The sequence below is a fragment of the Neodiprion fabricii genome, chromosome 4, assembly GCF_021155785.1.
Source record: "Neodiprion fabricii isolate iyNeoFabr1 chromosome 4, iyNeoFabr1.1, whole genome shotgun sequence".
NCBI lineage: Eukaryota > Metazoa > Arthropoda > Insecta > Hymenoptera > Diprionidae > Neodiprion > Neodiprion fabricii.
In genome coordinates this window covers 6,477,806-6,499,732 of record NC_060242.1, presented here as the reverse complement: position 1 = coordinate 6,499,732, position 21,927 = coordinate 6,477,806, and the positions used below count along the sequence as shown (strand labels likewise).

General features: G+C 38.1%; 2 protein-coding genes across 6 annotated transcripts in view; one reads left to right on the top strand and one right to left on the bottom strand.

Moving 5' to 3' along the window:
- The window catches only part of LOC124181327, a 121,784-nt gene that overhangs the window by 19,020 nt on the left and 80,837 nt on the right, over window positions 1-21,927 (bottom strand). The gene's annotated exons all lie outside the window — the stretch shown is intronic.
- The window catches only part of LOC124181310, a 64,037-nt gene continuing 62,280 nt past the window's right edge, over window positions 20,171-21,927 (top strand). For 2 of the 3 annotated variants that reach the window (XM_046567752.1, XM_046567753.1), the window contains exon 1: window positions 20,175-20,806. The gene's annotated coding sequence lies outside the window, so the exon portion shown is untranslated. Of the gene's footprint in view, window positions 20,807-21,927 lie in introns of all 3 variants that reach the window. The other variant, XM_046567751.1, reaches the window with a different exon arrangement.

Genomic DNA, 21,927 nt, shown 5'->3' with positions numbered 1-21,927 from the left:
AATGATCGCTGGTTTCAACCTCGGTGTACGTTGTTGGAAGTTTAAAAACGTCGACAGTCTCGGTTGTCAACCACTTTCGACCTTTCCTCGATTATAATCACGATCGGAATGGTCTATCTGCGGATCGTAAATTTAATGACTGGCCATCAAATTCGGTGGTTAATCGTCCGGTACTGCCGGTTTTTCTTTATATCCGGAGAAAGAGATCCTGTGGAGTGTGCTTGAATTTATAGCCAATATCGGAGAGGAAGCGGAAGGAGCCGTGAGCTTTGCAACCTAGTTTTAACAAATCTTTGATCGTATTCTTCGACGTTTTTCGTCACGGTGGTGAAATTTTTGAAGAAATTATACAGGCAATCTCGGAGGAAAGTTGACGGAATCATTGAATATGTGCTCGGATCGGTATTCCTTTGAGGTATGTTTGACCTTTTTGTGGAGAAAACTTGTGAGCACTGTTATAAATATCATGAATGCAGAGAGACGCTTTATTGCCAATATAACTGTAGTTAGTCAGATGAGAAGATGGCGATATTTTCTCTCTTCGCGTTTCAGTCTACCTGATAATAATTCTCTTCTTGCCTGCCAATATACTCATTTCAGCGAAACGAGGCGAATCGTATATCGTAGCGTCGAAGATTTTTGGAAAGACATTATTCCGGTCTTTTACTCTGCGGGAATCTTTTTCAAGGCTTTCATCCACGAATGAATAAATTTCGGCAACGGACGACCCCGAGAAAAGGTTTTTCGCATGGCTGATTGACGATTCCTGTACCACGAATTATTATTAATTTTCGTAATATTCCTTTCCCCATAAATCAGCGAGTGGTTAGCGCACATTCATACCACATTATCAATACCGCGGGCACAAGCGGGTTCCGGAATTGGATCATCAATTATACGGTAAAAAAAACGGCGCATGCCTGAAAGATGACGTCATAACACAATCGCAAAGAAAGGGAGGATGAATCGAAGGAGAATGTTATTTCTTCACGGTCCAAAAATTCGCAAGGAATTCGTCAGAAGTCATCGCAGACGTAATTGAACGTACTTTAGTGCGATCCTCGTTATTTTCACAAGGTTATTTGGGTGAGAAGAAAATATTCTCAAAGGTGTGAAAATCGCCGTAATTTCGACAAGGTTTTCTATTTTCATCTTTTGCCGTGTGGAAAATATCGAAAATTGACAATTAGAATCTTGCGCGCACGTTACTCTGCAGTTAAAAACCGAACATCTGGAGAATCTTGGTTGAAAATTTCCTCTACACGAGATACGCAATTTCACTTGGTGAAAAAAAGAAAAAAAAAACAAATCAAAATGATTTCATCCGCGGCTTTGAAAGCCTTAGCTTTCAGCTTTTTAATATATTTCAAACGGTCGGGTAGTTTCGATCAAACATTGCCAGAGTTAAAAACTGCATTTCGTTCGTATCGCGGATATTGCGAAGTATCAATTATGCATCCGCATTCTCGTGCGGAGACTCTGGGAACTCCTTTTTTGGGTACCTACTGGCTTTTTCGTTCCAGCGTATATCTCGCAGGCTGCGAAACGGGCAAAAGCGTGAATCGCGGTGCCTCTGCAGCCTTTTCACTATCGAATTCGGAACACTCGGCATCGCCTGGCGAGGGGCGATATATACTTTATCGAATATTTGAGCCCGTCTCGAGATCCTCAGTCAAGCGACCTTTTGCTAAGGGATTTCCACTTCTCGCTCCGGTTGGCTTTCTGTCTACCAGGCTGCTCTGATCAATGGCTACACGTCCGTTCCTACAGGATCCTGCGACCCCATTCCTCCGATTGTATTCCAAGTCTCGGGCTTTTCTGAAACGTGTTTATCGATGGGTACCAAGATTTGGTTCGTTGACGTTCCGAGAACCGCGTCTTCGACGAGTCGCCGGCTCGGAATTTGACGGCACCGAGTCACCTCACCGACGAATAACGGTGATCCGTCCGATTCTCCGACGGAATGAAATTTTCTTACAATATTCTGTAGGTAAAGGAGCCTGCAGAATTGGCTGGAGTTTCGGTACGTTACGATACATGTTGTAACGATTTTAGTTTCTTCTACAATCTACGGAATAAAATAAGAAAAATGACACAAAACACATCGAATCGGACACCAAGAGAAATTCAATCCTTTGTATAACTTTTTCAAATTCTATTTTTTTCCTCTTTTATCTCTCCACCCTTTCTTAACTTAGACATTTTATGGTTACGGTATAAAAGGGACACTACTCGCCGCAGGTCTAACAAGGTTAGCTTGTCGGTAGAAAAAAAAAAAAAAAAACACATAAGAACAAATAGAGAGGTTTTTTTACTAGGACGTATATATAGATTCTATGTACAGACAACGGTGATGGTGTTAAAAATTAATAAAAAAGATTGTGATTGAAATCTTTGTATTCTTTGTATTCTCGGTCCTATATTTAGTTGAAATTTCTACCTGGCCAGGATTTACGCTTCAACTCACTGTCGTCACACGTCTTATACTCTCGAGCTGCGTAGATCTGCTAATTCTTTCGATCCAAACTCGTCCCTCTCTCTCCCCCTCTCTCTCTCTTCCACAAATCGTCACAATATCCTCCCGATCAAAACTCCTCACAGACACAAGTCCTAAAAATCATTGGTTCCCGAAATTTTTTGATATCTGTACATTACGCGATTTTTACAAATTACAAAGGTTCAAGAGGGACTTGAAATCGAATATATGAAAACAAGACGATTGTAGCAAGAATCGACGGGCCTCGTTATCGAGACGAAATCTGACGTTCCACCTTTTTCCAACAAACCAGCGAGTTCACGGATGGAATCGATCGGAGCTTTCTGCCTGTCTTTGAAAATCAACCGCGCAGTTCGTCGAGTGATTTGTTAGATTTCAAGTCCCCTTGAAGTTTTGTAATTCGTGAAAATCGCGAAGTCCATGGACGTAAAAAAAAAAATTTGTATCCTGTGCCAGTGATTTGGAGCGGTTTTGGGGACAGCTCAGGGCGATCGATTCGTTTGACGAAGCTGCAGGGCGAAATTCGGGTCGGTCTGCACCGCTGTAAGCCGATATCTTGCCATGGGCACACATAATAGGGATGGTCGTCCGCGATTGCTTCACGGTACACTACCACGGTTACCGGTGTGCAGGATACGTAATTTAGTAATAGGATTTCGCCCCCGCCGGAGCGAACCGCAACCGCAAACCTACTCGGACGATTCACGGACCTCGAGCTCCGGACCAGTTTACGTAGATTTATCCATCGCTGTTACAGAATGCCCAATTGGCATTCAGATAATGCCCGCTCGGAAGTCGCGGCGATGTTCAGCAGTTCTCTCAAATTCCCTCAATTTCCTGCATTCGTATAACGTAGGTACTCGATCAAGAATATCGATCACCAATTCGCGACTACCGAACCTTCGGTGCTCGGCTTAAGTCCTTTGATCAGGTAAAATTCCCCCGTTTTTTTTTTTACTTAAAAAATGAAAGATTTTGTACCAATTAGATTTTCAACCTGCAAGGATGTTTGCGAACGTCGGTAACTGTTGGACATTCCGTTACCGACAGGGTAATATTTTCAATACTTTATCACAGGGTTGTCCTTAAAATAATCATTTTTCAACTTCGAATGGCTTGCTTCGAACGGATTTAGATGAAATTTGGTACAGGGGAGTTTCTTGCGTCGCTGATTACGAATCTGAACTCAAAATTTGAAAACTCAAAATGATGGATCCAATACGGTAATATCAAATAACTTTCGAAGTTTTGGTTCACCACATTGGATCCGACACTTTGAATTTTTAAATTTTGAGTTCAGATTCTTAGCCAGCGACTCAATAAACCCTCCTCTAACAAATTTCACGTAAATCCGTTCGATAGACTTGATGTGGGAATTATTTTTGAATTATCTCAAGCTGGTCGAAATTCAAAAATGACGATTTTAACGACCATCCTAGTAGCCAGAATAATTATACATAGAGCGCTATTGTTAACCGTACCTTGTACGTTACTTCTTTTAACGTTTAATCTTACAATTAATACCAAAATTAACGTTAAAAAATAAGTGAGATTTGAGGTCTCTTCTACTCCGAATCTCTAAGAGTAACGTCAGGCGTGCAACTTCAATTCGCATTATCTCTCTCGCAATGTCGTCTGTGCAGAAAACAATAATCACCTTTACCGTCCAATATGTCTATTCGACAAGCTTTCGCCAGTTGAGTGCAGGCAGAGGATTCTGTTGAAAATAAAAGAAAAGTTGAGGCTTAAGTGTGTACGGGGACGTACAGTCTGGTCAAAATACTTTTCCTATAAAAACGTGATATATAATAAAAAAAAAAAAAAAAGCTAATTGAAAATTCTAGACTGAAACTTATCCAGCTACATTGGTATTAGTGAAAAAGTTCCCGTGATACGGGAAAAAGTTTCATAGCACTAAATTTCAATGGTCAACACCTCGTATTAACAACATCAGAGATGATATCACGTTGTGTTATCATTTTTTCACCACAACATCTATACCGCTAGTCCAATTAAAACAACTCAATTAACTCGCGAACACATTCTTCGAAAATCATCTCGAGTTAGATTTCGGATGAAAATAATGAATTTCTTACGAGTCGCGAGTTTATAATCATCTGTAAACTACAACGATTGTCCGTATAGAATTTTCTTATCAATTGACGATTTCAGGAAAATAAAATATCTCGGACGATTTCTAAAGAGTTCGTTTACGAATAAAATGATGTATATTTTATCGGAACCGGGCAGAGATAATGGATTGGTTTTTTTTTTTTGTGTACTGACGAAATAACGACGATTATAACAACAATTGAAACGTAGCGTATCGAATTATCCTTCCATATCATTTTTGATCAGATTCAACGTCGATTACCTTCGTTAGCGCGTTCAAATCTTATCTCCGGTCAAGTTTCTCCTCGGAGGAATTTTGTAACCCGACTGTACCGTACGTCCCATAGATTCTTGAGCCTTGGGGGGAAAATGTACGTAACATAAACTGGGGCGCGTTGCGGGCGAGAAGAAAATTGTTCAACTGTATAATATAAGTGCGATCTTGTAGGACGATGAACGTTAAAGAGGGGCGAGCTGGCGACGTGCTTCTGTGTTTTACACCGTTGTTTATGCTTTTTTTTTTTTCTTTTTTTTTTTTTATTTCACATCCCCACCGCGGTTAGCATCATTACCCGTAACGATTATGGCCACGAGGTAGCTACCGCTCGACGTTAAGTGAGATTTAAAGATCAGATTTCACCCCAATTTTCTATTAAAAACGTCGAGGCTGAAATTATACAGACGAATAGACGAAGGGATGCAACCCTAGTGTGGGCACTTACAATTCCCAAATGTCAGCTATTCCTGGAGCATTCTTAGAGACGTTAATCGATTTCCCGGGAGCATGGAAAGACGGTGCCGTTTGACACGCGAGATTTGGTCTACGAAGGCATGCCTCGACGTGCTACCGTCGTTGTGTTTTTCTGTAATTTATTTCGAATTCTTTCAGCCATGCGTGCAAACGGGGTGAATCGCAAATGGAACATCCCTTCCAACTTGGACTGAGGAATTCACGATTTCGCCATTCGGTGTAAAGTGTACGAATCCGTGTTCCCCGATGAACAAGGAACGCTTGAAGTGAACTCGAGTCTCATCTTCGCACCAAGTGCTTCAACACCATGAATCTAAGTGGGTAAGCTAAAAATGCACACATGGTAGAGTAACAGATGAATTTGACGTCGTCGTGTAGAGATTAGTCTTACTCTGTACAGAAGGCGGTAAAACGATACATCTCAGAGAATCGGAACGATCGTTTCAAGGGTAAATTCTCACCTTGAAATTTTCTTCTTCGATATATATTTCACCTGCATCCCCAAATGGAAATGAAGAATTTATCGAATGAGATGCACACACCGCGATGTCGAAAAAGGCAATTCCTCGAGTAACTCCCCTCGGGATTTAATTACACCGGTTGTTCGAGAGAATTGGCATTGTTTCCCAAAGACCCTTCGGAGACCCGACCCTTCGAGGGTAAAAGAGAGAGGGAGAGAGAGAGAGAGAGAGGATAACTCGACGAAACCCGCATACCGTCGTTGATTTACCTGTTCGTCAACTTTGCCCTGAATCGTGATGGCTGCCATGGTATAGTAGGTATGATAATTTTGGGAAGCGGTTCCGCGCGTGCAGGCAGGCCGTGAAGTTCCGAGCTCTGGAACCCTCGTAATTGCGGGACGCTGTTTACGGGTTTGAAAAATCGAGTTTCCCTCTATAGGAGAAACGTCCTTACCCCCTTTTACACGAGCGTGGTAATTACCCGGCCATTCACTCGCAGCCTCTGCACCTTTCAATTGTTCAAAGTGCCGTTCTGCCACTTTAACTTGGGCTCCTCTCCTAGTTTTGACGATGGTCTTACAGGTCTTCCAGGACGAAAGTGCCGGGAGAAAACTAACTCCCGACACTCTGCGCTATCCGCTTTTGAACCTTGTACAGGAAACTCGATGATGAAGACGAAAATTCTTGAAAACTCGCCCCAGTTTCGACGCTTCTGACAATCGAATTGGACTACACAACTAACGAAACGCAAATATTGATCTGCCCGGTGAGCTACGCAACGCCTCGAATTGCTGCCTCGAGCAAACACTCCGAGAGCCGATGTTTGCATGGTTAACACCTGGTTTGCATTGTAATTTATAAGTATTTACTTCTCCGCGCGAAAAAGATGCTCAGCACCTTGGATACAACCCACGTGTCTTTACTCCCAATCAAATATCAAATTAATGTTCCACTGCAAGTCCTTTCGACTAATTGTCTTCTGTTCGTGCATTCGAACACCATTTTTGAATTTCTCATTCCAACTAACCCGATGACATCGACGTGAAACGTTCTTTTCATCACACGGTTGAAAACACGGCTTATCTTCATCTTTATACCGCAGCGCTAATTCAATGCGATTGAGAAAATTCCTTCGAGTGAACTGGTTGAAAGATGTCTTTGAAATCTTATCATCGGTACAAAATTGCAGAGATCTATTTACACAAATTAGCACGAAGCATGGAATGGAAATTTATGTACGACTACTTACGACAAAATGATCAAAAGCAATCTCACTATCGTAAAGTACTTCTTCGATGTAGGAAAACGCTTCGCTCCACTAAAGTAAGACGGGTACATCCGATGGATTTTCAAAGGCATGTTAAAACGTAATTCTGAATAATGTTTCCGCACTGATTTCGCAACCGAATCGTCAGTTTGAAGAAGGCCGTAAAGTCAAGTGGCGTTCGAGTCATCGCCGCAAATACATCCTGCACATTAGAACGAGAGAAGCGCCAAGGGTAAATTCATCCGCGCAAAACGGCTCTGTGAGAGCACAAGATTGGTTTTTCGTTGGAAGTTATAAGAGGTCCAGATCTCATCTACAAGCTCGTAGCTTGCGAATAACACATTTCCGTCGGTACAGCTCTTGCTCACCTTGTATATAAATTTTCAGCCGCGTTTACTTCTCGGAATATATAACGTATAATGTTCTCCGTCACCCCAACGAATACGTACGCCGTTGCCGGTAGGTACTTACCTATTCCTCCAGACTCTCAAGAGATCCGGGCGCCACCTTTTTTCACAAGCTTCTTTCTCCCTTTGAAGAGGACGACTATTGAGTGTAGTGGATTCCCGCAGGCTCGCGGTGCCGCCGGAGGAAACTGATAGGACTTTAACGCGTTAGCCTATTACAACCCAAAGGGGCTACAAGAGTCTTCTAAAACGATTCCTTTTTTCACCCATTTTGATAAAGGGGTTGGATAACGTCGGGCATAGCGCGAAAACTGAGTTTCTTTGGCATGAGCACAGCTCTTGACTGACTCTGTTCCCACGTTGGTTCTCAAAATTCATTCCATTCCTTTGCTATTCTATAAGACACTTAAAAACCGATTTCCAAGTACGGGTAGCGAATGTGTTTCACCTAATAATGAACTTGTTTTAACTATCACCACCCAAAGGCTACAGAAGTCTTCTAAAACGATTCCTTTTTTCACCCATTTTGATAAAGGGGTTGGATAACGTCGGGCATAGCGCGAAAACTGAGTTTCTTTGGCATGAGCACAGCTCTTGACTGACTCTGTTCCCACGTTGGTTCTCAAAATTCATTCCATTCCTTTGCTATTCTATAAGACACTTAAAAACCGATTTCCAAGTACGGGTAGCGAATGTGTTTCACCTAATAATGAACTTGTTTTAACTATCACCACCCAAAGGCTACAGAAGTCTTCTAAAACGATTCCTTTTTTCACCCATTTTGATAAAGGGGTTGGATAACATGGTTCATAGCGCGAAAACTGAGTTTCTTTGGCATGAGCACAGCTCTTGACTGACTCTGTTCCCACGTTGGTTCTCAAAATTCATTCCATTCCTTTGCTATTCTATAAGACACTTAAAAACCGATTTCCAAGTACGGGTAGCGAATGTGTTTCACCTAATAATGAACTTGTTTTAACTATCACCACCCAAAGGCTACAGAAGTCTTCTAAAACGATTCCTTTTTTCACCCATTTTGATAAAGGGGTTGGATAACATGGTTCATAGCGCGAAAACTGAGTTTCTTTGGCATGAGCACAGCTCTTGACTGACTCTGTTCCCACGTTGGTTCTCAAAATTCATTCCATTCCTTTGCTATTCTATAAGACACTTAAAAACCGATTTCCAAGTACGGGTAGCGAATGTGTTTCACCTAATAATGAACTTGTTTTAACTATCACCACCCAAAGGCTACAGAAGTCTTCTAAAACGATTCCTTTTTTCACCCATTTTGATAAAGGGGTTGGATAACGTCGGGCATAGCGCGAAAACTGAGTTTCTTTGGCATGAGCACAGCTCTTGACTGACTCTGTTCCCACGTTGGTTCTCAAAATTCATTCCATTGCTTTGCTATTCTATAAGACACTTAAAAACCGATTTCCAAGTACGAGTAGCGAATGTGTTTCACCTAATAATGAACTTGTTTTAACTATCACCACCCAAAGGCTACAGAAGTCTTCTAAAACGATTCCTTTTTTCACCCATTTTGATAAAGGGGTTGGATAACATGGTTCATAGCGCGAAAACTGAGTTTCTTTGGCATGAGCACAGCTCTTGACTGACTCTGTTCCCACGTTGGTTCTCAAAATTCATTCCATTCCTTTGCTATTCTATAAGACACTTAAAAACCGATTTCCAAGTACGGGTAGCGAATGTGTTTCACCTAATAATGAACTTGTTTTAACTATCACCACCCAAAGGGGCTACAAGAGTCTTCTAAAACGATTCCTTTTTTCACCCATTTTGATAAAGGGGTTGGATAACGTCGGGCATAGCGCGAAAACTGAGTTTCTTTGGCATGAGCACAGCTCTTGACTGACTCTGTTCCCACGTTGGTTCTCAAAATTCATTCCATTCCTTTGCTATTCTATAAGACACTTAAAAACCGATTTCCAAGTACGGGTAGCGAATGTGTTTCACCTAATAATGAACTTGTTTTAACTATCACCACCCAAAGGGGCTACAAGAGTCTTCTAAAACGATTCCTTTTTTCACCCATTTTGATAAAGGGGTTGGATAACGTCGGGCATAGCGCGAAAACTGAGTTTCTTTGGCATGAGCACAGCTCTTGACTGACTCTGTTCCCACGTTGGTTCTCAAAATTCATTCCATTCCTTTGCTATTCTATAAGACACTTAAAAACCGATTTCCAAGTACGGGTAGCGAATGTGTTTCACCTAATAATGAACTTGTTTTAACTATCACCACCCAAAGGGGCTACAAGAGTCTTCTAAAACGATTCCTTTTTTCACCCATTTGGATAAAGGGGTTGGATAACATGGGTCATAGCGCGAAAACTGAGTTTCTTTGGGATGAGCACAGCTCTTGACTGACTCTGTTCCCACGTTGGTTCTCAAAATTCATTCCATTCATTTACAAGTACAAGTACGGTTACGCATTCGTTTCACCAAATAACGAACTTGTTTTCAAGACGATTCATACTCGATTGTATTTATCTTCTTGCGAATGTTTTTTGTTTAGACTATCAGGGATTCGATATTGAATTTGAAATTTCGTAAACTGCAGTCTGAAAAATGTATGAAAAATCTGTACCCGTTTATACAACGCAAGGTTGAATTTCTTTGATAAATTTCTGGCAAAAAAACTTTATTCGCGTCAATTGAAACAAAGAGGGTATAAAAAAAAAATCAAGATACAATATTAAAATGTGTGAATTATTAGTAGCGTACTTTCTGCAAGTATTTGAGGGTTGAATTCGGGATTAAGAATACGTATAAAACCATAAATCGCCCTGAACCTCTGCTCACCGGATTTGTTCATACATACCAACCTATGTACACATTTACCACCGCATACGTAACATGGCTCGGGCTTTTCACACCCTCATATTTTATTAACTTATTTATAAAAGATTAAAATTTTGCTTTTTCATCGCCTCATACAAAATCCTAAGCAGATTTCAGGCTTCACGAACCGTTAAACAACCGTGTTTTACAACGCAAACACTTCAGCGCATTCGTCCAAATTATAATATGAGCAAAGATTTTTAATCCTACCACAACTGCGTAAAGAAATTTGAAATTGACATCGACGTATTCGAAACATCAAAATCAAAAGAACTTTGGTGCAATCTGTCATTCAACTATTTGTCTGTCGCGTTAGAAAGAAAGTAAAGAAAAACAAAAATGCGTCAGTGCTTATACATATATGATATATTATACGTTGTATCTATGCTGTGTGTGTATAATGCAGAAAGGTACGTGTTGCCAAATAACAATAATAATAAAAACAGAAAAAATGATAAAATAATAATAAAAATACAGCGTTGCGGTGTGTTATTTGAATACATCGATACAGGGTGTATAATATGTTTCCCTCATTTCCTATTCATAGGCGAAACTCGCCTGTATATAACCTATACATACATATATGTATATATATATATATATATATCTATGCCTGTATGTTTTATACATGAATTTCCCGGACAAAATGCTGCAGGGATTTCTTTGTATTTTTATACATTCGTGTATGAGCGTGTGTCTGTGTTTGTTTGCGAGCGTGTAAGAGTAACACATATGCACGTTGCGGGAAGGGTGCGAGGAATCGATTCGATTCTCGGTGGAAATTTTTTTTTTTTTTCTTTTTTCGCGTCGCTCTCGCGGATTTTTTTTCAAGCCTTTTTTTCCGCCTCTTCTACTTTTGTTTCATTCGCATTTTTCTCTTTCGTTTTCCTCCTTCGCCTAATTTTTTGTTCGCTTCTTGTTTTACGTTGGCCGGAGGTTTTGTTTTTTTTTTTTTTTCTTTTTTTTCATTCCATACACCTCGCGACGTCGCCGCGCCGGGAGAAATACCATTGCGATTTGTCTCTCTTTTTGCGATAAAATTACACGTATAAGGAAAAAAATAGTTGGGAACCAAAAAAGGAAGACTAAGGAAAACCGTTTTTTTATCACTCCCATATACTGGCAGGCAGCTTCTGCAACAGCACCTTGATAACGGGTAAACATGTAAATTTACATTTATATCCTCTCGTCTCTTATATTTTACGAGTTTTTGCACTTGCAGATAGCAAGACGGTGACGATGTGCTGCGACTGTGAGACACGAAATTTGTGCCGTGAAATTCGCGATAGATTTGCTTTACAATGTTTGTTACATGCAGATGTGGAGTGACTGATTTTATTACGAAATTTTATTTCAACCGGTTTTATATTTTTCTTTTGCAATATCGCAATGCTATTTTTATACGAATATTATTACTCGCTCAATTATTCAATGCCAAGTGTGACGATTTTTTGTTCAAGAATTTACTTATTCATCGGTGAATAATGTGAATTCACCGTTCATGCGATATTTGTTACGAAAATTATTTCTTGTAACAATCTGCGCGGCGTAATTCAACGAACTGATGAATTATATCGGTTTCTGATATTGTGTGACATTAGTTAAAGTCATTTTGAAGTGATCGACCGCGGTTAATGATTTGTCCGCCTTATTTATCGATTCCGAAAATTTGAGAGCCACTCGATTAGTAATAATTCGTTCAAAGAATCCAGTGAAATGCAATTTACTTAGAAATGTTTCTTCGCAGATATTCGAAGCAATTCATATCTCAAGTATTTCTAAGTAAGCACGATATTTATTAATTGTAAACACTTGAAATAAATCATGAATATGTGTACGATGATAATACTCGGAAAATTCAGCTAACGGATGTTAAAAAATATTTGGGCGTCACCGAGCGAAGAACATTTGAAAAAAAAATTAAAAACGTATATGATACAGTATAATAGTTAGATTTAACGCAGATTTTATTTCCAATATATTTCATACCACTGGATCAAGTTAAAAAATCGATTGATTGACGAGTGTTATTGATACTGTTATTTCGAGTACATGGAACGTATATACGATATTCTCGCATTTCAATGGTTCGAAATAGCTCAACGTTGTGAAACTTCAAACGAATTTGAAGGGAAATATTAAACTTAAACGTGGTCAGTAATATATCTATATTCTGACTGCACGTTTTTACAATTTTTTTTCAAAACATGTTCAATGTATCGCGTTAACATTTGTCGGTATAACGCAGAAATTATGATCTGCGTGGTTTAAAATAGGTCCGGAATTCAAGTCTGGATTTCTATTTTCGTAATTTATATCCGCGCGTCTGCTATCCTCTAACGACATGAAATCTGAAACCGAAGCGGCGATGAGAAATGCGAGTTGAAAAAGAATAAATAAAAACTTCATCGTTAAACGAATAATGAAGAAACTTACAAGGTTTAATTAAAGTGTTCACCATCACCTTTCTTTTACTTTTATATCTCTTCGCTTCATCTACGATACGAGTTGAGTTGTTATTATTTAGCGATACTTCAGTCTGTGGACAGTACAACTAACTTCACAGAGGACTGAAAATTACGAGTATAACCGTGCAAGGGTGGATAAATCGATGCTTGTAATTACAGCTGCAGAGCGAAAGAATTACGTCTGTTATATCCAATAAATGTGGAGAAAAAGTACTTATAAAACTTGCGAAAGTTACACCAAGAGGTTTCCTTGGAATGACGTGCTCGACTTTCGCACACGTCTAGTTTATACGCGCAGCCAACTCCGTAAAAAATGTTACTAGAATTGGTAGGCAGTGGAAACGAAGATATGTTGGTGCGACATCTGGTGGTAAAACAGTAAGTTACTCCTGTTGGCTCATATTTAGTTTTAAAAGACTTCTTTCGTCGTATTTTTTGCGGCATATCGATTCCTTTCGAAATAACTAAAGCTTCATAGCTTGCACCGAGTTTTCTGTAGATTCGTATTCGCGTAATTGACCAAATACAATTTACCGATATTTCAGTTCTAGCCGCCATATTGCTCAGTCACGTCCCCATTTTCGTTCCCAAGGCATTCAGGACGACTGATTCTAGGGAATTTGATTTCGTCAGTAAAAATTAAGCGAGTCGAATCCAGCAGGACTTTTCAAAAGAACCTCTCGGTACAACGACTATAACCTACGATAGTTTTTCTATACCGCAGAGAATCGTTAGAGCGTATTTGTGAAGGAGATTGAAGTTGAACCATTAAGTTGAGAGTGAGATAAAATATACAGGGCTAAACTGTATATTGTATATCATACGTGGAGCATGAATGCTCCGATTTACCGTCTAACAAGATGCGGTGTAAAGAACTCCATCAACGGAATCAACAACCGGTGCTCTGTTTGCAGGAAAGATCTTATTGCGTAATAAATCGCATGTATCGTGAATAAGTTCACAGAATATAATTAAACGTAATATGCATACGATGAAGTCGGTGTGTTGTGCACGAGCCGACGATGAGGACAAACAGTCGAGTATCATGTTTCGGTCAATTTAAGACAGTGACGACAATTTCGCGGAATTGGCAAGATAAGGAAGAAGGAAAAGAAGCAGGTGAGAAAAATGAGTAGATGGATGAGGAAAATACTCGATAGATATTTGTCCGATTAATTATCTGCTATAGTAACAGGTCTACTCTTGTCGACGAATGGTATTCAAGAGAATGATAGGTATGGAGATAAGTAAACTTTTAACAAGGGATTATACGCAGTTACGATTTTTGGAAAATCGATTGTTTTTTTTTTAATTCGTTTTCGTAAAGTACGTCTATTAAAGAATATACACAGAAAATTTTAACAATATCAGCATCAAGTTCAATTTTTGTATTAACAAATTGTAATGTCTCTTCGTAAAAAATCTTTGAATAATCGCTTTTTGCAGGCTCCTAACTGCGTATAACCTCTCGACTTTATTGTAACAGCAAGATGTATTTGAACCGAGCACCGGATCGAGACTATTCGAGAGATTGCTCTGCCACATCTGAATACAGTGAATACGTAGAAATCCTCGTGGATTTTACAGCAGTTGACATTATGACGTCAACTTCATTGGTTAAAGTATCGTAGCTGGTTGAAGTTTCGCGCTTGTTGTTCGAGTTCGCAATTCTAATATTCGTCATGTTACGCGACATTCGAGCTTTATTCAATTTAACCAATTGGTCGATGGAATGACGGTAACTGTGCGATTCAACGCAGATTTCATGCTTCTTTACTCCAATTAGTAACATTTTTCAAATCGACTAGATTCGCCAGATTCCAGCCGTATTCAAGTTTATTCGCGTTACTGGATTCCAGTGATTTTTTTTTGATTTCAAGGATACAATAAAAAACTGTAAAGAAAAGACACTTCAAGTGACTGGACATCGGTTCAAAGGACTTCGTACTACTTCATTGGTATAAACTTCACCTAAATTAACGCAAATTGAAGTACATGTTCGAAAGACGTCTTTCTAAGTATATTACATACACTTTACGTGCAATTCAACGTTACCAGTTTCCAAACTTTTTTAGTCCGCCAAGCTACCGCGAAGATTATCTTCCTTCATTACGTCTAAGGAAGAAACTACTCGGTGCAAAATTTCCAGTAGATTCAGCTTAGTGAGACTCCAAGAACCAAGAAGAATATAATAGGAATCTCTAATACCGCTGATTAATTAAAACGTACCAACTTTTGTTGCAGCGCAATTATTTACTTATCTATTGCAACGTTATGCCTTCCAACTAGTTTGACCAACTTCTAATTACACAATTTTTTATATTTATTAAAAAAGGGAAGGTCAAGATTGATATTTTTTATTACGACTATGTTACGAAATTCTGTACCTACCGAGACAATCTCTTAAAACTTGAAAATCAACCGCGCATGCTCGAGTTTTATCGGCTGTTCGCGCAGGCTGGCCATCCCAAGTTTTCAGCTGTCAAACTGTTTCTGACGGCGATGGAGTTGATGCGAATTTTCGAGGTTAGAATCTCAAATAATCGAGGCAGCGACTCGGACAGATTTGGGAAGCATTTGTTGTCGGGTCGGAAAGTCGATTCTGCAAAGAACGGTCGGAATTTAACGCTCACGCTCTTTAAAAATTCAAACGTACACATTTTGCGTTGGTTGGCTAGCCTGCATCGCGGACAAGAATATCGCCGCGTGAAGATTTCACCGACCAATGAGGTTGAATTACTCGGCGCATGCGCGGTTCATTTTCAAGTTTCAGGAGATTGTCCCGGTATAACTGTACATGTACTGCAAAAAAGACACCCAAAAATTCGTCTCGACGTGTGCCTTAACTTTCATTCTGTTCGATCTTTGCTGGCTCCTTGAATCGTTCACTTTTATTCAAATAAATTAACCAACGATCATTAACGATCAATTTCTCCCAAGTTTCTCATCGTCAGACTTTTTTTTATCTATTACCTACTTTTAATCGCTATGCAAGAGGTTCGTGCGGTTTTTCTGCGAGTCCAGTACTTGAGGAACAGATCAAACTGTACGCGTTTCTCGTATTTAGATAATAGTGCCTGACGATAAGATCATCAACTCTGCGGTAATTACCAGCCTCTTAAATTGATCATACCAATTATTACAGCTTACGGATTGGCAATCTGAACTACTAAATAAGGCTGTCTCATAAATGACAATGAGCCGTGTCTTAGTCGACGTCCTCGACGTTTGTATACCAGCGAGAACGCCAGAAGGTTAGATGACATCGTCTGATCTCGTACCGTGAATCGAATCTCAGTGTAAGAAAATAAAAGACAAGTTGCGAAACGACTTACCAGAGCAATTCCGCTGTATTCATCCTCCGTTCGACTCTAGTCACCACCGACAAGTTTTCAAACGATCATAAAAATAGTCAAAAACCATCCTTGACGTTACGGCGAGTTTTTCAAAATACACTCACAGACCGCGATTCCATCCGGCAACTTCTCACTACGTCCCTTTGATTATGCCTTTCAATTTTTAATTTAATTTAAACTACCGCGAGCAAGGTCATCATAACGAAATATCTGCGGCCTATTTTTGGCCGGTTAGATTAGATAAGACTTGAAACAACCATGCCTCTGAGTTGGCAAGCATCGCACCAAGGTGCGAATAGGTCAAGATATCAAGGAGCGATGCTGTTGCTGTAATTTAGCTTTCAGTCTTCGATTTTTCGCCAAACTGAGAGAAATTTTTAGTTCCGGTTACCGCTCGGTCCTTGCCTATTTTAATTTTTTACCACAATCGAAAAATATGGTTCTAGGTAGAAAATGAAAATTAGTTTTCTAGCTGTTACCGGAAAGTCTGGTATCCGTTGCTATTCTTTCTCATTACGATCGCTGTTGCTATATTTTCATGTAACTGTTGCGAAAATTTAACGCTCGTGCAACGATAAATTGACGTTAAAGCCTTGTTTAACTATAAAAGTAGAGTAAACCTCACAAACTGATTTTGCGTTGCAATTACCAAAATAGGATGATTGACTTTAATTTTACGGATCAATTAAACCGTTCCCTCAATCATGGCAAAGAACGTCACGATAATACGTACGAGACAACCATACGAGCTCTGAAAGGTCGGTACATTTGATAAAAAGGAATTGAATAACTGGGTTAGGAATGCGAGATTGTTTATAATGTAAAAGGGTCGCCTTGCGCGAGTGATTTTATCGGCTCGTCATTGGAACGAACAATTCTTTTCGTCTAGGCAGATCTGTTGTAGAACCATCCCATATCGTCTCTAGTCCCAGACGAGGAGAGGCGAACAATAGAACCATGAAGGCGCCGCATAATGTTGCATGAGTTACGTTACGCCTCTAGTGGAATTACTAGACGTCTATGATCGTCGTTCAGAGCTATTACGATGCAAGCTCTCAAATCAATCACGACGTTACCTGCCACACATACGCGTCGTAATTGAGAAACGGCGTATGATCGAAATAGGTGAAGGTAGGATTCCGTGACCTTTAACCCGAGAAACAAAGGGTAACGAATAATTCGTCCCGTCGCTTGAATTTAAAGTATATACTTGAATTCTTCAAAAGCCAGCGCATCTTTTATAATTACAAGAATACAATTATTCAAGTTTGAAAATCACTGTAAGTACCAGCTTTGATTTCAAAATTTCATTTTACGAAGATAATTTTAATGATCAAAAAAAGAAACAAAAAACATGAACACCGATTAAATATTCGTCATAATCTTTTGACTTTTCAATTTCTATCAATTTCATTCACAGCATGTATGCAGATAACTTTTTGTCGGTATGCAAGGAAATATTTTATTACAGGTATTTTTTTTTTTTTCTCGCTCCTTTTTGCATCTCCGTATCTTTGCTTTATCATTTTTTACACGTTCGCCTTATCTCTGCTCTTAATTATAATATAATTGGACCAAGATTTTTCATCTACACGATACGCACACGAGCTGTAATCGGAACTGTGATGAAATGGTAAAAACGAAAGGCAATACGTGTAAAATTATAATGATAAATTCAGTGTTCACATTAAATTTTATGTATTCGTTGACACTTGCAACACGCTTGTAACGTGTTTTTCATTCGATTTCGCAATCATCATTAACGAGGTTAACGATCACACAATTCGTTTTTTTCTCTACTATATGGATAAAAATTATGATAACACGATGCCCAAGAAATATAAACCGTACGATTTATCTACGGATGATATTTTTTTATCAAATAATACGTATAATCGAAAAACTCTTCGGAGATCGCAACGTTGTTTCTACAAAAAATTTTCTCATTTCCTTGAAGAATTTCAACTGTCCAATTTTAAAATAAATTTTACGTTATAATAAATTCCTCGTTTGTTTAAGTTGTTTCAAAAAAGAAATAAAAAAAAAAAAAAAAACGTATCGAATTTGTTACGATTTTGGTTAGATTATTTATTCATTCAGGGTAAAACATTTACTTTATTTTTTTATTATTATATTAGTTTTAGCTAAAATAAATAAACAAAAATACGACAAATATGGCCGAAAAAAAAAAAAAATGAAAAATATTGTCGCGCCAATCGAGATGAAGGAAATAGAAAAATAATCATCACAGATACCGACAGTTATTTAAAATTGAAAACATCGACGTGACATTGAAAACAAAGTTCAAAACATCGAGTATATTTCGTACGTCAAAATATAGAGGAGAAAGAAAAAAGAGCAAAAAAAAGCAAATTTTTCTACTTCAATCTTATCAACAAACATCATCGACAATCACTTGAAACTTTGCATCTTCGAGTACGTAATGTAATTTATCACCGGAAAGATATGGATCGTAATCGATCTTCAACGAATCTGATCGTTCCACATTCCATAGTTGCAGATTAATAATATCTTGCGTCATAATTATCACTGTCACGAATATATTCCATGTACAGTTTAAACATGATATATGTGTATACAATATACAAATACGACTGATATGTGACGTCGTTTCTATTTACGAAATCTAAAGTGATTCCTAATCCGTAGATTATACTAATGCGTCTGCTTTTTTTTTCTTTGTTTTTCTTTTTTGTGAATTTTCACGCAAGACACAGAAACCTGCGCATTAGTTTACGGAGCGAAGAATTTATTACATAAACATCGTAAAAACTCCGCTTGAGTTGAAATACGAAACTGGCGGATATTTTGTCCAAAATTTATGGAACTACGGATTAATTTCCGATCTCGGAACAAACTTTTCTCTAACTTCACTGACGTACGGAAAATAAACGCCCAAAAATTCATCGTGTACAATCTTTTCGAGTGACGTTAATAAATACATCGACTTTTCATATCAAATCGCTTCGAATTTATTTCCTTTCACGAAGTCTCTGATTTTGTTTATAAAAACTTTTATCAACAAGTTAATTTTTCCAACGACCGGTTCGACATTCCTATTCGTTGACTATATCTGTATTGAACCGCTCCAAATTGAAATAATAATAACAATAATAAGAGTTATTAATACAGCTGAGACGCTTTGTGAAAAATCCCACGCGAGCAAAACCGCAAATACATATGAAAACTAGAAAAGTAGAGAAAAAAAATAAAATAAAAAATCATCAATTTAGCTTCCAGTCTTCGATTTTTCGCCAAACTGAGAGAAATTTTTAGTTCCGGTTACCGCTCGGTCCCTGCCTATTTCAATTTTTTACCACAATAAAAAAATATAGTTCTAGGTAGAAAATGAAAATTAGTTTTCTAGCTGTTACCGGAAAGTCTGGTATCCGTTACTATTCTTTCCCATTACGATCACTGTTGCTATATTTTCTCGTAACTGTTGCGAAAACTTAACGCTCGTGCAACGATAAATTGACGTTAAAGCCTTGTTTGACTAAAAAAGTTGAGTAAACCTCACAAACTGATTTTGCGTTGCAATAACCGCAAAAGGATCGACGATAGCGCAAAATTGTTACGCGTACCTCGTTTTTCGTAATTCCAACGATATTCAAACAGTTTTTCTCAACGATACCTTTGTTACTCAATTTTTCTAGTTACTGTAACAAATGAAATTTTCTCTCAGTGCGTAAGATGTATTTTACTCTCCGATTTTTACGTAACACGCGAACGCTTATTATTATTATTATTATTATTATTGTTGTTGTTGTTGCTGTTGTTGTTGTTGTTACTATTACTATTATTATTTCAAATCTGGACGACACGAAGATTAAATTGTACAGACGAATATTAGACTCGTGTAATGTGCATTAGACATGTGAGACTGGGAGATAGGAGAGAGGGGGGGGGGGGCTTTTAGTTTAAGTAGGTATATCTCTCGACGATATTCGCGGCTAACGCAGTTGGGGCTCTGTAGGCCGGCTATTGAATTGGTCACTCGGTTACTCGGTCGTAAATTTTAATCGGTCGATTAATTCGCCTAATCGCGATATCGATCGCGATACTTGCTTCGTTTCTTTTTTTTTTTTAAAGAAGAGAAAAAAAAAAGAAAAAAAAAAGGAAAAGGCTCTTAATCGTCAAATTTTTAACGGTGATCGTACTCGAACAGACGACCTGTTCGTCGTTTGGTTTCTTTTTTTTTTTTTTTCTCTCTCTTTCCGTTAGTTCGCGTGGGTTTGACGAAGAGACAGTGATTAGTTTTATTTATAGCGTCGCTCGTGCTTTTAAAAAAATAACACAGATAAGATAACTAGAGAAAAAACGTTTCGACGCTTCTTAAAGGAAAAAGAAGTTCTCAGTGTTGCAGGTTTGACGGTATAATTAATCTGCAGTGAAAAATAACGACTTGTATATTTTTTATATATATATATATAACTTAATTAATAGCGTCAAAAGTGCAGACGTCTTAAAAAAAAAAAAGAAAAAAAAAAGTGATTCAAGTGGTGATTCAACTTTGTGGTTCACGATTATATTCTTTTGGTTATATGCTGTATTGTAACGAAAAATTAACGGAGGATCCTGTGTCTGATAAACCACGTGGTACGTGTGTATAGTTGAAACTCGAAGTTAATTTTAATTAGCGAAATTTGATTAAGAATTTAAAATCGTTTACTTAGATTCCACAATTTATTTTACATGAGATTTGTTTTATACGATAGAAAATATTCGGATAACCTGACAGGAATTGTGGTGAAATATTTATTTCATCGGATTACTTCGTAATTTCGTTGTTAACAAATGATCAATATTTTTTTTATTTTAATATTAAAATCGGTTAAATTTCGCTTGAATCAAACAAATCAAATTTGTTCACATTATTTACATACGTAATTAAATCAAATTACTTGTTACTTTGTTTGAAAAATTTCTTCGAAATATCACGTCAACGATTAAATTCACACAACTGTATACAAATGAAACAATCGAAATTTTCTTCAACGTCCGAAACAAATGTTTATACCACGTTGATGAACAACTTTATCCCGTATCGTATTATCCTCGGTTTTATCTAATCGATGTGATTATACGGGACGCTTCTTTTCCCGTAGGATTGTACGAATCAAACAATATCGAAGACCTCTATAAACAATCTGAATTCCACGAGGATCAGTTGACACTTCATTAGTTATCGCGGTGTTGAATAACTACGAAGGTTTCAAATTCGACACCGAGTATACTCTTCGGGAATTATTTATCGCGTTTTCTTCAGGGTTTCGTGATCAAGAATCATAAGCGATGAAAAAACTTAATACACCGAGAGAAATTTTTGATTCCGATTACCGCTCGGTCCTTTTCATTTCAGTTAATTAAACGGTTGATATAATTAGTAAAAAGGACTTGTAAGTACATTTTAGTTCTTGATAAGATGAATGAAAATGACGAAAATTAAATACGTACAACTATGAGCGACGAATAATGCCTTATTCTTATTTACGTGCACTCAAAGTGGTGAAAAAATTTTTTTTTCAATTATCGGAAATCCAGATTACACTCAGATTTGAAAAGAATTGTATATAATTATTGATTGCTTTACTACATCAAATTACATCCGCTGACAGGGAAAAGAAAATGAGTACATTGATTTGTCAAAGGTGTAATCGACCTGGTTTTGTTTTTCATATAAATTTACGCAACAGATAAGAAGTCGGAGAATTATTCGT